This window comes from Papio anubis, chromosome 4 (assembly GCF_008728515.1).
Source record: "Papio anubis isolate 15944 chromosome 4, Panubis1.0, whole genome shotgun sequence".
Classification (NCBI taxonomy): Eukaryota; Metazoa; Chordata; class Mammalia; order Primates; family Cercopithecidae; genus Papio; species Papio anubis.
Window position 1 is genome coordinate 46,270,232 of NC_044979.1, and position 20,954 is coordinate 46,291,185.

General features: G+C 39.2%; 1 pseudogene; it reads right to left on the reverse strand.

The window, feature by feature from the left end:
- Positions 1 to 14,965: 14,965 nt before the first annotated feature.
- LOC101005467 lies at positions 14,966 to 17,715 on the reverse strand (annotated as a pseudogene).
- Positions 17,716 to 20,954: the final 3,239 nt, after the last annotated feature.

Consider the following 20,954-nt stretch of genomic DNA (forward strand, 5'->3'; position numbering starts at 1 on the left):
ATAAGCATATAAATGCCCCTCCCTTTTATTTTTCTTCAGCTAGCTATACTTGTCTTTCTGTCACCTGTCACTGATAGATCCTTGACCAACAAATGTGGACATTAACCAAGAACAGTACTTCTCAACTTTGTCTGCAAATTACAATCTTTAAAAAACTGGGGAGTTTTTTAAAGTCCCAATGCCCAGGCAGCATCCAAAACCAATTAAATCAGAATTTCTGAAGGTGGGAACCAGCCACAGGTATTTTTGTAAAGCTCCCCAGGGGAGTCCACTGTGCATCCAGGATAAAAATAACTGCTCTGGAACAGCTTTCACTGTTCCATAAAAAGTGGCTTATCAAAAACCAGCAAGAAAGGATGAAACTTTGGAAACATTCTTATTAAAATAATGTTTTATTTTAAAAGAACAATTGCTACTATTCCTTGTGCCACTCAAGGCATATTGAAAATCATAATTGACGCAATAATACTAAAAATGTTGTATAAAGTTTAAATCTAGAAAGTGAACAAACAACACTGTCATCTTTGGGAGAAAATATGATTGTCCACATAGAAAATCCAATAAAATATGTAGACAAATCATTAGAATTACTATTAGAAAAGTGACTTGATACAAAATCAACACATGCACAAAGTGTCAATTGTCTCCAAATACATATGTGCAATCAGTAGAAATGTCCCAGGACTTCTTACAGAACTTGGCCAGCTCATCCTCATGTGCACTTAGAAAAATAAGGGACCAATAACAGCCAAAACAACTTTGGAACTGTTTACAACAAGTAGGGCACATGCCTAGCAGATATAAAGTCTCTCTCTCTTTCTCTTCTTAATTATATTTTGTACACACACACACACACACACACACACACACACACATTCTTATACCATGCGTATCTACTTTGACTCCAGAGATTAAAGTAGTATGCTACCGATGCAGGAAAAAAAACTGATTAATAACAAAGAATAGAAAGTCCAGAATCAGACCAACACATATCCAAAAAGTTGGTAAGTAACAGAGATAGAATAACAAATCAGTGAGGCAAAAAAATGAACTATTTAATAGATGGCACTTTGCATGGGGGAAAATTAGATTCCTATTTTCACAAAAGATAAATTACAAAAGAAGAATTAAAGACCTAAGCTTACAGGCAAATTTTTAAACATTTTAGACAAAAAAAATGAAGAGTATTTTTATCACCTTAGGATAGGGAAGGGATTCCTAACAAAATTTAAAAGTACAAAATACAAAGAAACACACTAATAAATGTGGCACTTAAATTTAAAACTTCTACTATATAACACAACACTATAAAAAGATGTAAGCCACAAACTGGGGGGAAATATTTGTACTGTAGAAAACCAACAAAGAATTAGTATCCAGGCTATGTAAAGAACTCCTATAAGTCAAGAAACCTAACAGAAAAACAGACAAAAAATGGTGGGAGTGGGCAAATTACAGATGAAACCCCCTCAACAAATAAATAAACATATGAAAACTATAAAGTGTGATATATTTTATACTCATCAAATTAACAAAAATTTAGTAACATGACAATCACAAATTTGGGGAAGGATATGGGCAAAGGGAAACTCTGAAAAACAAGTGTAAGCATATATTGCCACAACCTGTTAGAAATGTTTGAACTTGTCCTAAAATTCAATGATTCTATCTGAAATATATGCTAGGGATACTATAGCCAATATGGACTATGAGACATGTGCAAGTGTATTCACTGAAGCATCATTTGTAATAGCAAGAAAAGAAAGAAATGAAACCAAAAAAATCAACTTATGAATAAATTATGATATATTTATATTGAAACTATACAACTGTTAAAATGAACTAGAACTGCATGCATTCATATAGATAATACACAAAAGTATATTATTTATTCTTGTATTATAAAAATATTCAACAAACTAGGAATAGAAGGAAGTTACCTCAACTTGATAAAAGGAATCTATGAAAAACCCACAACTAACCTCATACTCAGCAATACAGGAAAAGGAAACTCTCATCAGCAAGTGGAAGCGTGTATTGTCACAACCTTTTAGAATTCTTTGAACTTGTCCTAAGATTCAATAATTCTGTTTACTTAATTATTAACTTGATGTTTTTCCCCTAAGATTAAGAACAAGACAGAAGTCCACACTCACCACTTCTCTTCAACATTGTACTGTAAGTTCTAGCCAGAGAAATTAGGTAAGAAAAAAATAAAAGGCATCTAGATTGGAATGAAGAAGTAAAACTATCTCTAATTACAGATGACATAATCTCGTATACAGAAAATTCTAAGGAATTTATTAAAATCAAGACTAATAAACAAGTTTGGCAAGATTGCAGATAAGAGATCAATATATAAAAATCTATTGTTTGTCCATATACTTGCAATAAACAACCAAAAATTAAATTAACATAATTCCATCTACAATCACATCAAAAATAATAAAACACTAAGGAGCAAATTTAATGAAGTGCAAAGATTATAACCTGAAAACTACAAAAATTGTTTTAAAAAATTAAAGAAGATCAAAATAATTGGAAAAATCCTATGTTTATAGACTTAAAAACATTGTTAAAATGGCAATACTCCCAAATTAATCTACAGATTCAATACTTATCAGAATCTCAGCTGACTTCTTTGTAGAAATGGACAAGCGGATCCTAAAATTCATAAGGAATTGCAAGGAACCCAGAATGACCAAAACAATCTCAAAAAAAAGAACAGAAGTAGGAAAACTCGCGTGTCCTGATTTCAAATTTTAGTACAAAGAAATAATAATCAAGACAGCATGGTACTGGTACAAGGACAGACATATAGATCAATAGGTTAGAATTGAGAGTACAGAAATAAATCCATATATCCATGGCCAACTGATTTTAGGCAAGGGTGACAAGATCATTCAATAGGAGAAAAAAAATAGCCTTTTCAACAAATGATGCTGGGACAACTGGATAGCCATATGCAAAAGAATGAAGTTGGACTCTACCTCATACCATATAAAAAAATTAACTTAAAGTAGATCAAAGATGCACATAGAAGAGTTAAAATCAGGAAACTTAGAAGAAAACAGAGGTAAATTTTCATGACCTCCTTGGATTATGCAATGAATTCTTAAATATAACACCAAAGCATGAGAAAGGAAAAAAAATAGTTAAACTGGACTTTATCAAAATTAAAAGTTTTTGTTCTACAAAGGATATCACAAAAGTGAAAAGACAGTCTACAGAATGGAAGAAAATATTTGCAACCTATATATCTAATGACACTTGTATCCAGAATATTTAAAAAACATTTAACAATTTAATAATAAGGCAAATAAACCAATTTAAAAATGAGCAAAAGAGCTGAATAGAAATTTCTTCAAGGTAGATATAAAAATGGCCAATATGCACAGAAAAGATGCCTAACACTATTATTCATCAGGAAATGCAAATCAAAACCACAAGACACTGCTTCACACCCACAAGGACAGCTAGAGTTAAAAAGTCAGATAAGTACAAGTGTTGACAAATGTGGAGAAATAAGTACCCTCATACATTACTCATGGGAATGTAAAATGGCACAGCCTCTTTGGAAACAGTCTGGCAGTTCTTCAAATGGTATTGGTATACAAAAGAATGGAAGCATGTCTACACAAAAACTTGTTCATGAATGTTTATAGCAACACTATTCATAATAGCCAAAGGTGGAAACAATCCCAATGTCCATCAAAGAACAAATGGATAAACAAAATGTGGTATATCTACACAATGAAACATTATTTGTTCATGAAAAGGAGTGAAGTACTGATACATGCTACCACATGTATGAACCTTGAAAAATTACACCAAATGTGTGCTGAGTGAAAGAAGCCCATCACAAAAGACCACACATTACAGTACTCAGTTCCTATGAAATGAGCATAATAGGGAAATCTAAAAGACATCAAGCAGATTAGTGGTTACTTCCAACTAGGAAAGGAAGGGGTGGGGAGATAAGGTGGTGATAGCTAATGGGCACAGGTTTTCTTTTTTAGATAAAAATATTCACATTCAGTTGGGTGTGGTGGCTCACACCTGTAATCCCAGTACTTTGGGAGGCAGAGGCGGGAGCATCCCTTGAGCCCAGGAGTTGGAGACCAGCCTGGGCAATGTAGGGAGACTCCACCTCTACAAAAAATAAATAAAAATGTTAACCCACTGTGGTGCTGCATGCCTGTGGTCCCAGCTACTCATGAGGCTGAGTTAGGAGGATCACTTGAGCCCAGAAGGTCCAGGCTGCAGTGAGTCAAGATCGTGCCACACGCTCCAGCTTGGGTGACAGAGCAAGACCCTGTCTGTCTGTCTGTCTGTCTGTCTCTCTCTCTCTCTCTATATATATATATACACACACACACACACACATATTCATATACACACATATATACAATATATACACATATTCATATTTTTTTAAATTGACCATGGAGATGGTTGCACATATCTGTGAATACACTAAAATTTTTTTAATTGTATACTTTCACTGGGTGAATAGTATGGTATGTGAATTATCAGTAAAGGTAATGAAAAACTGCCATTTAAATAACTTGTAAGATGTTATTTGTGCCATAATTCCACTTATTTAGAAACACACAAAACAAATTTTTTTAATGTTTAAAGATAGAAATACAATATATGTCTTAAAATTAATTTGGACAGAAAACAAACATTTTAAAATAATGAGTTAGCTTGAGAAAGATTTTTAAAGTGAGTAAATTGGGGAATATGCAAAGGGAGCTTCAACCACATCTGTAATGTTATATGAAAATATTAAAGCAAAAGCAAAATAATTCTGCAAAAGCATCGTGATATTCTCTAAAATTTTTAATAGATCTTTTTTGTTGGCTTTAGTTAGGGCCAATTGACATAAGCAGCAATTATACTAATTGCTAAGCCAATATTTGTCGCTTAAGCCAATATTTGTCTCAAGAGAAACCAAGTCTATGAGATCCCTCTACTTGGTATATTTTGAATAGAAATAAGGACCTGGGTCTAGAGTTAATGAGGACTTGCTGTACTTTACATCCTTTAACTTTTTAGTCTCTTTTCCAAACTTTTTTCTCTTTCTACCCTATTTTTCTCAAGTGCTTTGACTGAAAATAGATGTAATATAACCTAACAAGTATCTGACTAATGCAAGGATTTGGTATATTATCTTCTTTTAATACAGTCTAAAGTCTGACATTTTCCCCCCACAAATTACCTGGCTATAGGCTCAGTCTCAGTCTGTGTTGTTGTTGAGCCACAGATAATAACCATGGGTAACCAGCATGTAAAACATTCTGACTTAGCAACTGTAAGACAAAGAATTTGCTTTGCTAGATATCTTGGTTCCTCAACATGGGAGTAACAACTCTTCCAGAGTGTATGAAATGCCTTTTTCAAACTAAGAGTTAAAATCCTCTCTAGATCTCCTATCACCTTAGACTAGTAATTTCAGCGCAAAGGTCTCCCAGATCTCCCATCTCCTCTCATTCCCTTTTCTCTCTTCCACTCCTCCACGTGCTGAACATGGTTCTCATGGTTGATTTATAAACTTTAGACCATGTGTAGCTATTGCCTTTCTGCCACAATAGGCAAGGATTCAGCACGCACTATTATCCACCTTTCCTTCCTCTTGCCTCCTCATTTTTGATATTTACATAACTATTTTAATTCATCTATTGCTTATCTTTATAGTTTTAGTCATTAAACTATTTGAATGTATTCAACTCAATCTCGACTCTGGTTTGTAAAATGAGAATATTAACACTCTTACTTGCCCTCCATCTCACCTTCCCCTTCTACCTCCCGTCCATTGACAGCTGCCTCTTTGCTTTTCCCTTTTCAAAGTTGATACTATTTATAGTCTGTTCTGTATTCATAATTGTGTGTTCCATAATTTTTAAATGTCAGCTTCTCAACTCAAGTGATTTCCAAAGAAAGATATTATGACAGGGTTAATTTGCAAGTATTGTTTTGGCTTACACGGAGATTTTAATGTAGTCATTTTGATGCAGCTTCATCAAAATGTAAAAATTCTCTATTGTTTAAAACAAGAAATAGAAATGTATGTGGTAGACTCTCCTAAGCCTTACCCCATCTCTGAACATAGGAGAGGATAGGAATGGGGTGAGGCTATTTATGATGCACAATGCTTGATCTTAAGAAAACAAATGCTTAATATGATTTGCACAGTAGGCCACCTCAAAAATGTCATGTACATTTTGTCTTCCCCTGTATTGTGAAGGCATATAATCAGAGGAATATATTGGAAAACTCAATTATTTCCTAAGTTTGGGGCAGACTAGATGGCCAATCTAAATGAGAATAATAGCAAAACCTTACAAAAGAATATGTCTAACTATGCAAATGCCCCTATGGGGAGATGTAGCAAAATTACAAAGAACAATGCCTTATAAAAATAAAATCTTGTCTGAAATGCCAGTGCTAAATCTCTTCAATAAAATATAAGCTTAAGATAAAATACTAGAATTTCTCATTCATCTCTAGTCTTCTGAGAAGGCTGTAAAAGAATCATTGTTCTCTTTATACACATACCAGCCCACCCACAATTTAAGTGACTCCCCTGGAGCCATAATAAGGGTGCCAGTATGTTGCCACTAGAACCCAGTCTCATAAAGCTTGAAAATTGCTGTAAGACAAAAATCAGTCTTGGATCCTGTACCACAAATTTTAATTCTCAAAAATGTCAGAATACATATTCCTGTAGCAAAACTCCCAGTCTGCATTATGGTGAGGCTTCAGAGTGTTTGACAGTTCATTCAACTGTCCTCCCACAATGTTCAGCATTCTGTTAGATAAGTTAGATTTAGTTTCCCTTCTTGAAAGGAGGGAAGTGGACGCTTCCTTGTGCAGACATCCATCTGCCTATGTCTTGGCAGAGTATTTTTGAAAGAGAGAAAAAGAGAAAAAAAGATGTTTAAAAAGGAGTGCAATAGTTGTAAAAAATATTGATTCAATTGAGATTGACTTTCAGATTAACATTTGAGGCTGTAAATTTGCTTAAGACCTCTCAAACAGAGTTGGCTGCTGCTTCTGCTTAATTTTAAAAACAAGAATTCCTGCCCAAATCTCAGGTGAATTAAGAGCACTCACGGTCAGTCAAGTCAGCATGGAAGCCAAAAATCAATCGAATTTTAGATATCACGTCAAGCAAGAATTGCTTAGCAGAAAACCTCCATGACTGTCTGGATCTCACATTTAATACAGAACTCAAATGGGAGACCGAAGGGAGGGGTGGCATGGAAAGCTCCCAGAACTTCTACCCTGTTCAAGTAGCCCAGAAATTCACACACAAGAAATGGTGAGTTTCCCAATCAGAAAGGCAGAAATGGAAATAAAGAGGAAATTGTTTTGGGGAAAGAAACATTCTAGAGTGAGTTGCACTGACACTGAACTGTCATCAGGACACTGGGGTAAAAGAAGAAACATTCCAAACATGAGAATGTCATTCATTTTTGCTGGGCTATGTAGGGGAAGTTGACCAACTCCAGTGAGCTCTTAGACAGTAGACTGAGAGGGTGAAGGAGAATCCTGTGGGTGATCAGGGACCTTCAAAAGTACAGCTCTCTCTGCATCAGCTAAGACAGCTCAAAGAGTGAAGATCAATTGATCTGGGAAGTAAAAGTAATCCTGTAAGGGATCTCATTAAGCTGTGACATATTAAAGTGAAGGACAAAGGTACACAGCAGGCTCTGGTGTACGCACACCTAACACACATAAACCCTTCCCATATGAATGTGGACAAACCCAAGGGACCTAGAAATTTCTCATGCTATCCTGATGCCACAGCTCAGGATTTCCTTCCCCTCTCAAAGGCTGCTATGGAAATCTACCTTTCTTCCACTCTGAGTTAGATGAAATACTTAGGGATCATTAAATAGACTTATTCTCTAATATGTAAAAGTCTTGTTTCTATCCACCGTGTTCATAGAGTAATCAGAAGCTCTTATGTGTAAATTAACCTGATATGATCTGAGGGAAAATGGAAGGTTAGGATGGAAGGAAAACATAGAGGGATGCCTTCTATTTCATCATCTATAAACCAGGAAAGATGCTCATCTACACAGCTTATTACCACCTACAACTGGGGGGTAGGGGGCCATTCTGATCCCTCATCCTCTAGAAGTAATGTACAAAAGTATTTTAGGAAATATTCCCTTTGTAAAATATTCACTATATAGGCTTATTCTTCACAAACTTCAGAAATGCCATGTGCAGCTGTGGACTAAATGGGCTCCAAAAGAGTTGTGCAACATGGTCACCCTGAATACCTTGTACCCCAAGATTCATTTTTTACTCATATGGAAAATATCTTCGTTGCACATCTACTCTGTGTCAGGCTTTTTTCTAGAGGCTGAGAATACAGCAACACAAATGGCAGAGTCCCTGTATTTGAGGATTTTTACATTCAACAAACAAGTAAATGATACATACATAACCTCAAGCAGCAATAAGTACTGTGAAGAAAAATAAAGGTTAAGGAAATGGGCAGGGAGGAGAGCAGGTCAGTTGCTTTAGAGAAGATAATTAGGTAAGGCCTCTCCAAGTGGTAATAGTTGAGCAAAACCTGAGTGATGTGAAAGAACAAACCAAAAGAAAAGTGTAAGTTTTATTAGGGGTGTGATGGAAAGCCATTGTAGGGCTTGGAGAAGGACAGTGAAATGACTGATGGTGTTTCATAGAGACCAGTCTAGTTGCTGTAAGAAAAATAGACTTTAGAGAATCAAGAGAGGGTACAGGGAGACCAGTTAGCAGGGAACACCAGTGAGCGATGACGATGGCTCAGGCAAATGCAACCAAATAAAGGTGATACATGATGAGAGTCAGCATATACTTTGAAAATCAAATGTATGGCTGATGGATTGAATGGAAGGAAAAGATGAATCAAGGAAGTCTTTTAAGTATTTGGCCTAAGCAATTAGATGAAAGGATGTATCATGCCATATAGTAAGAAAGACTCCGGAGGAGCAAGTTTAGGGGAATGGAGAGCCAGGAGCTTTGTTTAGGATATTTTAAGTTTGAGATGCCCATTAAACATTCAAATAGGGATGTCATAGGCAGTTGTGATGCAAACAAACCCCAAAATTAGTGCTCAGCTAGGATGGTTCTTGGCTTTGCACCGGAAAGAATTTAAGAGACAACTGATAAAGTGAAAGCAAAGCAAGTTTATTCGAGCAACAGGGTACAGGAAAATGGTACTCCATGGACAGAGCAGAGCTGGCCCATAGGCAGAGTAGCACACGTGGACTGCTGGCTAGCTATATTTATAGCCACTCCTTAATTATATGCTAAATAAGGGGCAGGCTATTCATGAATTTTCTAGAAAAGGAATGGGGAGTTCCTTGAACAGAGAGTTCCTCTCCCTTTGAAACCATATAAGGTAACTTCTGGGCATTGCCATGGTGTTTGTAAATTATCATGGTGCTGGTGAGAGTATCTTTTAGCATGCTAATGCTTTATAATTAGTGTATAATGAAAAATGAGGGCAACTAGAGATTGTTTTTGTTGTCATTTTGGTTTTAGCTGGTTTCAGCCAGTTTCTTGAACTCCCTACCTAGTGATCTACCCGCCTCGGCCTCCCAGAGTGCTAGGATTACAGGTGTGAGCCACCACACCCAGCCTCAGTTTCTTTACTGCATTCTGTTTAGATAAGCAGCCTCGTGACTGGGGTCATGACCAGTACTGGAAAACAAGTCCTGCTGATCTCCCCTCTCAGTTGGATATGCAAATCCAGAGCTTAAAGTAGAAGTCAGAACTGACAGGAGATACTAATTTGGAGGTAATCAACCATGTGTAACATACCCCCTTCTACTTGACCAATAAAGCTTTGCATTCTATTTACTTTCCTGTTGAGGAAAGGTACCCAATGGAAGTTTAAAGACGTTCCACAAAGAATGGAGTTTACTAACAGTGAAAGATCCTCCAATACTTTCTTATGAGCACCATCCAGAGCTTGTTCCAACTGAGCTTGTTTAGTTGGAAGTTGTTCAAGTTCCTGATGTATATGTAATTTTAGAAATGCATTTGGCACAAGATATACATTATCAAAACATCTTGGTGCACACCATATACTATTTTTACTTGCCAATTAAAAATTTTTTAAAGAAATTCATTTGGGAAAATTGCCCGCTACTTACCTGCTTACAGTTACCATGTCTCCCACCTGGCCACACACACAGCTATGGCTAATCTGAGCTCTTGTTGGTACTGTGATTCCTCCTAAGAAAAATCAGCTAATTCTATTTGCCCTCCTTTCCAAAGGACTCAGAGATCTTGCACAGAAACCAAGAATGGAGATATAGCCAGACTCAGGAAAGACCTAGAACCAGAAATAGGAAAGTCATCAGGACTCGCTGTCCCCCCTTTCTGTTAAGTATCTGTGTCAGTCTTTTTCAAGACAGATGCACTCTCCCTATTTTGTGGTCTACATGGAGGAACATGGCCACCCACAGGTAAACCCAAGTTCACATGCATAATAGACTATATCACTGGCTTTGATTCTTCTCACCACCCATCACTCATCCCTTCAGTCCATATCCATGCCCTGTGCCATATAACTGCAGCTCCATCAAGGGGGAGAGTGCATTGGGGTCAGTCATTGACTTATTTGGCCAACAGAATGGGGCAGAAGCAAAAGCGCCACTTCCAAGCCTAGCTTCTATGAGATCCGTTACATTTCCACTGGTATCCTTGTACTTTGGGCATTGCCATAAGGATTTTCCAGCGTAGGCCACTAGTGCCAGCATGAGGATAAAAGGCACATGGAATAGAGCTGCTCAGCTGGACCCAGACTAGATCAGCCAAATCCCTGGCAAGCACACATACATGAGTGTAAATAAATGATGATGGTCATGTGACCCTGAGATTTGTGGGTGTTTTGCAGCATTACTGCTCCCAGAGCTAAATGACACATGTTACACTGATAGTCACCCCCAGAGACTATCTTATCTCCATCTGAATCCCAACTTCACTTTCTGAGGAAAGAGACTATAGTGGATTCAATGTGGATCAAGTATCAACACCCATGGCTGGGGAAGGTATTCAAGGCTGTACATATAAACATGGCTATCGGTAGCCCATCCCTGTGGATCAAGAGAGAGTTCCCAAATGAAAGTGGAGATGTGGTGGTTATGGTGAGCTGAGCAGGCACCCAAAAGGAGTCAACTTCTACTTTATGTACAAAATGCTTCCTAGAGCAAGAACTGCCTTTAGGTAAAAATTGTTTACCATGACAAAAACTGTCTCCTGCAAGAAAATTCTGATCCCATAGGCAACTGAACTTTGAAGGGAAAAAAAAAAATGAAAAACAGCCATATTCTTTAAAAAGGCAAGACAGAGAGCAAGGAGAAATGTTTAACTGCAATAAATCACAAGCTTTGGGTATAATTTGATCAATGGTTTGCAAGGAAATCAAGGATGAGGTAAGTAATTTCTATTCCTTGGCACTCGCTCTTTTGTGAATCCACAAGCCTTGGCTGCTACCAGCCATTCCATGCAATTGGCCATCAGGCATAGATCTGAGCCTGGCAAAGGATAGAGACTAGTCTCTTAGTGAATAAAAAAGATCACAACCGTTCAAATTTAATGAGTACAACATAGGTAATATTAGACCTTTACATAATCACAACCATTTCAAATTTAATGAGTGCAACGTAGGTAATATTAGACCTTTACTTGAATGGTGAATTTAAAATCAGAGAGTTATTACACTGCAAAAAATGGATTTATTCAAGTCAGGTGATTCTGTCTCCTCTAATCACCCTTTGGGAAGATATAATGAGAACTTGTAGGTTTTGAACATTCAAATTGAAAAAATGTTTATAATAATGTACATAGTTTTGTTTGCATCTACTATTTAAATTTCTCTGATTACCAACCCATTTCTTAAAATGCTAATATGACGGTGGAGATTATATTTTTACTTTACATGTCACTTCCAGAGAGGAAATAGCTGATTATGTTTTTACCCACTTACAAATAGAAGCATCCATATATACATATATTTAAAATACCATTATTATTACACAGACCACACGTGAAATTTAAATGGAATAAGTACACATTGTAAATTATAGCCAAATGGACTATGAATACTTCTTTGTTTTTTGTTTGTTTGGTTGGTGTTGTTTTGTTTTGTTTTTGAGATGGAGTCTTGCTCTGTCGCCCAGGCTGGAGTTCAGTGGCACAATCTCAGCTCACTGCAACCTCCACCTCTGGGGTTCAAGCGATTCTCCTGCCACAGCCTCCTGAGTAGCCAGGATTAAAGGCACACACTACCACAACCAGCTATTTTTTTTTATTTTTAGTAGATACAGAGCTTCACCATGTTGGCCAGTCTGGTCTCGAACTCCTGTCCTCAAGTTATCCACCTGTCTTGACCTCCCAAAGTGCTGGGATTACAGGCATGAGCCACCGCACTCGGCCCTGTGAACACTTCTTTCAACAACTGATATAATTCTGAAAGCATGATACTTGCCAAAAAATATGCTTACTGAAGGATTCTATTTGGAAGCAATTAATAATTAATAATAGTATCATAATGAGTGCATTTGTGGGGGTACATGGTGTCCTATCAAATATTTGCCAGGCAAGCAATAAAATTTTGAACAAATAATCTAATTTAAAGAGAAGGGTAAAAGAAAATTGAGATGAAATGAAAAGCTGTTCCAAATACTTTATAAGAAATCGTATTGGGACCAGAGTCATCTAGCAGCAGCTGCCACTCTGAATTTCGGTTTCCATGCAAAACTAGAAGAGCTAGTCTTCAGCTTGTGCTTTTTCCTAGGCAAAAATCCCTGAGGCAAGTGAATTCAAAGCACCGTGAACAACTCTAAGGGTGAGTTGGTCTTACCCTCTACCCTAGACCTACAAAATCTGATTACCCAAATGGATTAAGAATCTATGTTTTTAATAGGCACCCCAGGTGATTCTGTTGTACAGCTAAATTTGGAAACCATTGCTCTGGAGAGAAAAACAGAAAGCTAATGCTGACACAATTGGTACATCTGTGATGGCACTGAAGCAGGCATTCAGAATTCTCAGGAAATGCCAAGTCAGGAATGGCCTTTTTGGCTCAATACCCCACCCTTTTGCCCCTCCCTCCCAGGAGCTAAGAATTTTCCCTTCTTTAAACATCACACTTAGGCAATGTGGTGCAGTCGAGGTGCGTGACTCCCGACAGTCTCTGCAGCCGCTGTGTGTCCTGAGAGCTGGGGGAAGGCTGGCACTGATGGAAACAGCATGACTGAGAGGTGGACAGGTGGAAAGTGCTGCCCTTCAGTGACACAATCCTTTGAAGCTCAGGCTGCAGTTTAAATCTTTCCTTAATGTGAATAAGGTCAATTGATTTCCTTTCTTTAAACTACCTTTCTAGCATAGGATTTTCAAACTTTTTTAACATCTCAAGTGAAAACTAGATCCATCCAATGATGTGAATGATTTGGAATTAAACTGGCGTACGGTCCAAAATGAATCTCTAAATTATTTAATCTTTAAATTGTGTATTTATTGGGGACTGGACTACAAAGAGGAGTAACTGACCACAGGCATGGTTTATCTTTAAATGTGTTTTAAATCGGCCGGGCGCGGTGGCTCAAGCCTGTAATCCCAGCACTTTGGGAGGCCGAGACGGGCGGATCACGAGGTCAGGATATCAAGACCATCCGGGCTAACACGGTGAAACCCCGTCTCTACTAAAAATACAAAAAATTAGCCGGGCGTGGTGGCGGGCGCCTGTAGTCCCAGCTACTCGGGAGGCTGAGGCAGGAGAATGGCGTAAACCCGGGAGGCGGAGCTTGCAGTGAGCTGAGATCCGGCCACTGTACTCCAGCCTGGGTGACAGAGCGAGACTCCGTCTCAAAAAAAAAAAAAAAATGTGTTTTAAATCTATGTTTGTGCTATTTTACATCTGAAAAATTAAATGCCACATTTAATTCACAAACCCTTCCTTGTGTATTGATTTTTAAATTATATCACCATAACTGCACCATGTTGCCTAAGTGACATTATGCTACGTGATAAACTGCTAATAACGAAGACCTAAAAAGAGGCTCCATCTGCACATCAGGTTTCTGAAGAGCAATCAAGGTAGCACTTGTGCTAAACTGTGCTTAAGGTGCCATGACTCCCAATAGTGTCTGCAGCCCCTGTGTGCGCTGAGTACCGAGGAAAGGTTGGCATTGACAGAAATAGCAGAATTGAAGGGCAGACAGGTAGAAAGTCCTGCCCTTCCAATCATTAAAAAATCAGGAAACAACAGGTACTGGGGAGGATGTGGAGAAATAGGAACACTTTTACACTGTTGGTGGGGCTGTAAACTAGTTCAATCATTGTGGAAAACAGTGTGGCGATTCCTCAAGGATCTAGAACTAGAAATACCATTTGACCCAGCCATCCCATTACTGGGTATATACCCAAAGGATTATAAATCATGCTGCTATAAAGACACAAGGACACATATGTTTATTGCAGCACTATTCACAATAGCAAAGACTTGGAATCAACCCAAATGTCCATCAGTGACAGAATAGATTAAGAAAATGTGGCACATATACACCATGGAATACTATGCAGCCATAAAAAAGGATGAGTTTGTGTCCTTTGTAGGGACATGGATGCAGCTGGAAACCATCATTCTCAGCAAACTATCGAAAGAACAGAAAACCAAACACCGCATGTTCTCACTCATAGGTGGGAACTGAACAATGAGCTCACTTGGACACAGGAAGGGGAACATCACACACCAGGGCCTGTTGTGGGGAAGGGGGAGGAGGGACGGGGGAGGGCTAGCATTAGGAGATACACCTAATGTAAATGACGAGTTAATGGGTGCAGCACACCAACATGGCACATGTATACATATGTAACAAACCTGCACGTTGTGTACATGTACACTAGAACTTAAAGTATAATATTAAAAAAAAAAAAAAGAAAGAAAAAGGAAGTCCTGCCTTTCGATGACACGCTCCTCTGAAGCTCAGGTTGCAATTTGAATCTTTTTTTTAATGTGAATAAGGTCGATTGAGTTTAAGGAACCTATATTCAGGGATCTAATCATCTTTAGATTTGCAACATAGTTGGAAGGACAAAATCTACCTCTCTGACCTTTGTACACTGCTTTTGATGGTCACCAAAAACAATGCAGGCCACGGCAAAAAGAAGAGCCTACAGAGTAGTGGAAATAAGTAGACATATAACTTATATATAAACACACACATGTACATACACAAACACAAAAGTGTATGCCAACGTGGCAGGCAGGATGCAAAGGAAGCCAGAGGTTGGGTACACTGCAGGAAGAAAACAAGAAAGGCCAGTGGGGCAGAACTTACCCAGTTCTATTTGCAGGAGGAATAAGAAGCCACTTCTTAAAAGTATTCCTAAGAGAAAGGAGAATAAAGTTATACAAACTTGGTCCAAGAACACTAGGTCAGTACGGGAAGGAAAAGGAGATTTAGGGACAGTTGTTTGCCTGAGTCACAGCAAAAAAGCCTGGAATACACGAAGTGAAAAATAAAAGATTTCTTTCACTAAATTTTCAGTCAGGTACAGAGCATGAAAAACAATACTCTTCTGGCCTGTGTAACAGAGTATGAAGGAGTTAATCATCACTTCTCACTTCTAGGGAATGTGGAGCTCACCAGAGCAGAGGGATACAGCAGCCTGGGCATGAAGTTGGACCTGCCTCCTACTGGAATCGGGGAGATGTGGAAGAGAATGACAGAGGGAGGAAGAGGGAGCAGTCTGGCAGAGAGTGCTGGCTCCTAAGCTCATGTGAGGCATCTATGGGGCTTTCTGAACCAGCTGGAGAAATCTGAGAGCCATCTCCATTTCCACAATTACAGACAGGAACAGAGGTAGAGAAATACCTTTTTTCTTTCTTACATTATGACCTCATAGTAACCTCCATGAAGGCATGACCTGGGGAAATAGGGGTCATCCATTTTTTAAAGAATGTGGTGATATATCAAAGATGACTTATGTCTTGATCTAGCATGTGGCGTTACAGATGGATAAAAGGAGACACATTTATCTATGTATACATACACACATGCACACACATGCATACATGTATTATGGTTGCAATCACGTTTAAGTATAGACACATACACTCTTCTCTTACTTTATTAAAATACTGAGTTTACTTCACATATATATTTTTGTCTCCCCATCATTTCCATGTCTGACCACTGCTACCATTATGTCATATTGCAACATTCCATACATACTTAAAACCAAAGGGTGGAGTTCCATCTTTAAAAACCAAATAGGCATTTTGGACAACACATTCTTGGCGATGGAACCTGGAAAACATTTATTAAACACAGTAGGGAAAGCTCTCCCTCTGCATTACAGAGAGGACAACCAGATATCAACTGTTACAGAAATGAAATGAGATGAAAGTTTTTTAACAAATTGTTTAAACTCTTTTCTTAAAGTGACTTCCTCCACTGCCAGAGATCTTGAATAGCCTCCTGGTTAGTTATCTGGAAGCAATTCTTCACATAACTGATGAGCTTAGCTTCCACTTTAGGAAGAGAACTCCCTTGTTCTATACTTGTTTGCATTTTTGCTTTAATGTCTTCTACAGGACTAGGTCCTTTTGGTGTTTCAGGAGATTTTTTATTCCTGTTTTTTTTGTTTTGTTTTGTTTTTTGAGATGGAGTCTCACTCTGTCGCCCAGGCAGAGTGCAGTGGCGCAATCTCGGCTCACTGCAAGCTCCACCTCCCGGGTTCACGCCACTCTCCCGCCTTAGCCTCCCGAGTAGCTGGGACTACAGGCGCCCGCCACCACACCTGGCTAATTTTTTGTATTTTTTAATAGAGACGGGGTTTCACCATGTTATCCAGAATGGGCTCGATCTTCTGACCTCATGATCCATTCGCCTCAGCCTCCCAAAGTGCTGGGATTACAGGCGTGAGCCACCACGCCTGGTCTTGACCTTTTGATCTGAGTGTTGGTGGTTTTAAGTCTTTTCCATTCTAGTTTTATTTTTGTGCATTTTGGGCTGGTATATCTTATACAGATTTTTTCACTGGAGCTTTTTCTTCAGTTTCCTCATCATCTTCATCATGATCATCATCGTCTTCACAGCAGGATTTACTTTTTTCCATGAAACCCTGCTACCAGCTGCAGGAGCAGATCACTTTCCAGATATACTTAAGAGTTTCACATCCTCCTCCTCCTCATCTTCTGACTCTGCGTCTTCCTCCACAGCTACTAAGTGCTGTCCACTAATATGCACTGGCCCTAAACCACACTTCAATTGTAAGACCACAGGTAGTGGTATTTCAAAGCCCCCAAGGGAAACTGTTGCCTGTACAGACATTTTCAAAGTTGCCAGTGTTACTTTAATTGGACTACCTTTGTAATTCATTGCTTCTGCTTCAACAATGTGCAATTCATATTTTGCACCAGCCCCTAAACTGATGGTTCTTAAAGATAACTGGAGCTCATTTTCATCATCATTCACCTTAAAGTGATCATCTTTGTCGGCCTTTGGTTCACAATTGAAAAGATAGTTCTGGGGCCTCAAGGGACTCATATCCCTGTTCATCGAATCCTCCATGGAGTGGCGGCATGCACTTAAGTGGGAGAGAAGGCAAACAGAGATAAATGACTACTGCTCCAGGGAACAGCCCCGCAGAACAGAATCACACCCAACACATACATTCTTATACATTTTTTTTTTTTTTTTTTTTTGCAGAAATAACAACTATTGCTGATGGATTTGATGACAACCCAGATGGTGGGTGGTGATGCCATTTCCTGAGTAGGGAAAACCAGGAGAGGAATCAGAGTGGGTCGGAGGAATAATTAACAAGAGTTCAGTTCAGGACTCATTCAGTTTGAGATGAAAATGCTAAGTACACAGTGGATGCACTATGTGGGGTTCAGAGGAGAGATTGCAGGAGATGTCAAATGGAGCATCATCAGCATTTAAAGTCATGGCCCCAGATGAGCTCCCTATGGGGAGAGGGTAGACGGAAAACAGAAAGCAGCCTAGAACTGAGCCCATGGAACCCTAGTTTTGTGGCTGGACTGAGGAAGCGGAAGAATGAGGAAACTAAGCTTTATGTTGAATTCAGTTGAATTTCATAGAATTGTGTCTCTCCAATTATAGTCCTTGGTTTACCCTAAGGGAAAGGGTTTTATGATCAAATTATATGGGATATCTCTCATATACCGCTCCCTCTGGGAGTTTCAGAGGACCAGAGCAATACTTAACGATGAAAGATTCTGAGATGTCCTTAAAGGAAAAAGTTAAATTTTAAAAGAGCATTTCTTTAAGTCAGGGGTTCTTGGAATGTGATCCCCAAACCAGCGGTATGAGCATCACCTGAGAACTTGTGAGGAATGTTCATCCTCAGCTCCCCGCAGACTTACAGAATCAGAAGCTCTAAAAGTGAGACCCTGCAATCTGTGTTACAATGACCTGCCACAGTGACTCTGATGTGTGATTCAAAGACCACAGTCCCAAACATTTGGCCATTTTTATTTTGTTGACAAATAAGCAGTTTCCAAAATGTCCTAGTTGGAAAATATTGTTACTGCAAACCCCAGTTTTAAGATCTTTAGTTTAACAAACTTTAAAGTGCAGAATCACTATTAAGAATTAAGTTCACAGCTGGGTACAGTGGCTCACACCTATAATCCTAGCACTTTGGGAGGCTGAGTTGGGCGGGTCACCTGAGGTCAGGAGGAGTTTGGAACCAGCCTGGCCAACATGGTGAAACCCCCATCTCTACTAAAGACACAAAAATTAGCTGGGTGTGGTGGCCCATACCTGCAGTCCCAGCTACTTGAGAGGCTGAGGTGGGAAGATCGCTTGAATCCAGGAGGCAGAGGTTGCAGTGAGCCAAGATTGTACCACTGCACTCAAGCCTGGGCAAAAAAGCAAGACTCCATCTAAAAAACAAACAAAAAGAGAATTAAATTTACTATCTCACTTTTTCTATATTTGTTGCTAAATCATCATGCCCCAAAATATTTCTATCCATTAAAAAGTGGATTTTTGCCAACAAACTATACTTGGTTATGTGCCAGTCTATGATATATTTTAAAATATGTTTTATTTCGTTGTTGCTTTTTTTTGAGATGGAGCCTTGCTCTGTCACCCAGGCTGGAGTGCAGTGGCGTAATCTCGGCTAAATGCAACCTCTGCCTCCTGGGTTCAAGTGATTCTCATGCCTCAGCCTCTCCAGTAGTTGGAATTACAGGTGCAAATCACCATACCCAGTTAATTTTTGTATTTTTTAGTAGAGACAGGATTTCACCATGTTGCCCAGGCTGGTCTCGAACTCCTGACCTCTAGTGATCCGCTGGTCTCAGCCTCCCAAACTGCTGGGATTACAGATGTGAGCCACCATGACCAGCTTCAAATACGTTTTTAAATTTTACAAATAGAGTGATCTCTTTTGCCTTCCTAAACAGATCAAATTATCTACACCTGCACTATCTAATAAGTTAGCCCCTGACTATAGGTGGCTATTTACATTTAAATTGCCTAAACAAAATGTTAACAGTTTCTCAATCACACTATCAACATTTCAAGTGCTTGATAGCCACGTGTAGCTCACAGTTACCACATCAGCAGTGCATATCTAGAACATTCGTTGAACAGCACTGATTTAGATTATGAAGAGTTCCTCACTTTTGTTACCAATGAATCCCTCATAGCCAGCATTTTTTAAAAGAAAGCAATTGTGATACATGAGTGTGATCCTCGTTTTTCCAGAGGACATCAGTCTTGATGGAGAAGATTAGGGAGGGGCAATGAAAAACTCAGCTAAGAAAATCAGTGGTCGGTCGGGTGTGGTGACTCACGGCTGTAACCCCAGCGCTTTAGGAGGCTGAGGTGGGCAGATCACCTGAGGTCAGGAGTTTGAGACCAGCCTGCCAACATGGTAAAACCCCATCTCTACTCAAAATACAAAAATTAGCTGGGCGTGGTGGTGGGTGCCTGCAATCCCAGCTACTTGGGAGGCTGAGGCAGGAGAATCGCCTCAATCCAGGAGACAGAGGTTGCAGTGAACCAAGATTGTGCCACTGCACTCCAGTCTGGGCAACAGAGCGAGACTCCATCTTAAAAAAAAAAAAAAAAAACAGGAAAAGAAAAGAAAGAAAGAAAATCAGTAGTCTGGAACTTTAAGCTCAAACGTCTCCCTTATTTTTCTACAGAGTCTTAGGTATCTCATGCTCCAACCCCATTGAAGATCCCCTCCTGTTGCCCTTGAAATCCACTCCTCTCACCACATAACAGCCTGGTCCAGCCAACACCCCTTTACCACCACTGCTGCTGCTGGTGTCAATTCTCACTGCCATGGTCATTCTCACCACATATGCTGGCCATTCAGTATCTTTGAAATCCCCTTTTCTGCACTTGGGCACTCCCACTTTATGAATCCATGCTTTCTTAAACTAGATGCCTTCTCCTTGCTAGTCTCCCTTGCATTCTATGTAGAAGCCTTTGACCTAGGCTCCACCAGTCAGGTGCATCCACGGGAGATTTCAATTTGGGAGAAAGCAATACAATTTAAAGGCACTGCCCAGGCACTATGTGATAGCATGCTGGTGAGGATAGCAGAAGGTGGCCACAGACACACTCTGCTTTCAGCGGGAGCAGCAGCAACAGTCTGGAAGTAGTGCCCCATGCTCAATGTCAGCAAGGCAAATCCCTGTACTGGCTCAGCATGGCAGGAGGACCGCCACCAGAACAACCCACTGATGTGACTTGCATCTTATTCCTGGCTATAAAACATCCAAAGCCCTATTCTGTGGCTTCTTGGAAATTCTGTGAGCTATCTTTTAATATGTTCCTTTTCAGCTCAAATTAGCAAGAGTGGGTTCTGTTGCTTGTAAATAGCATCCATAGCAGAAATTCCTACCCAAGTTGGAACGAGTTCTCTTTATAGCATTTACCCACACA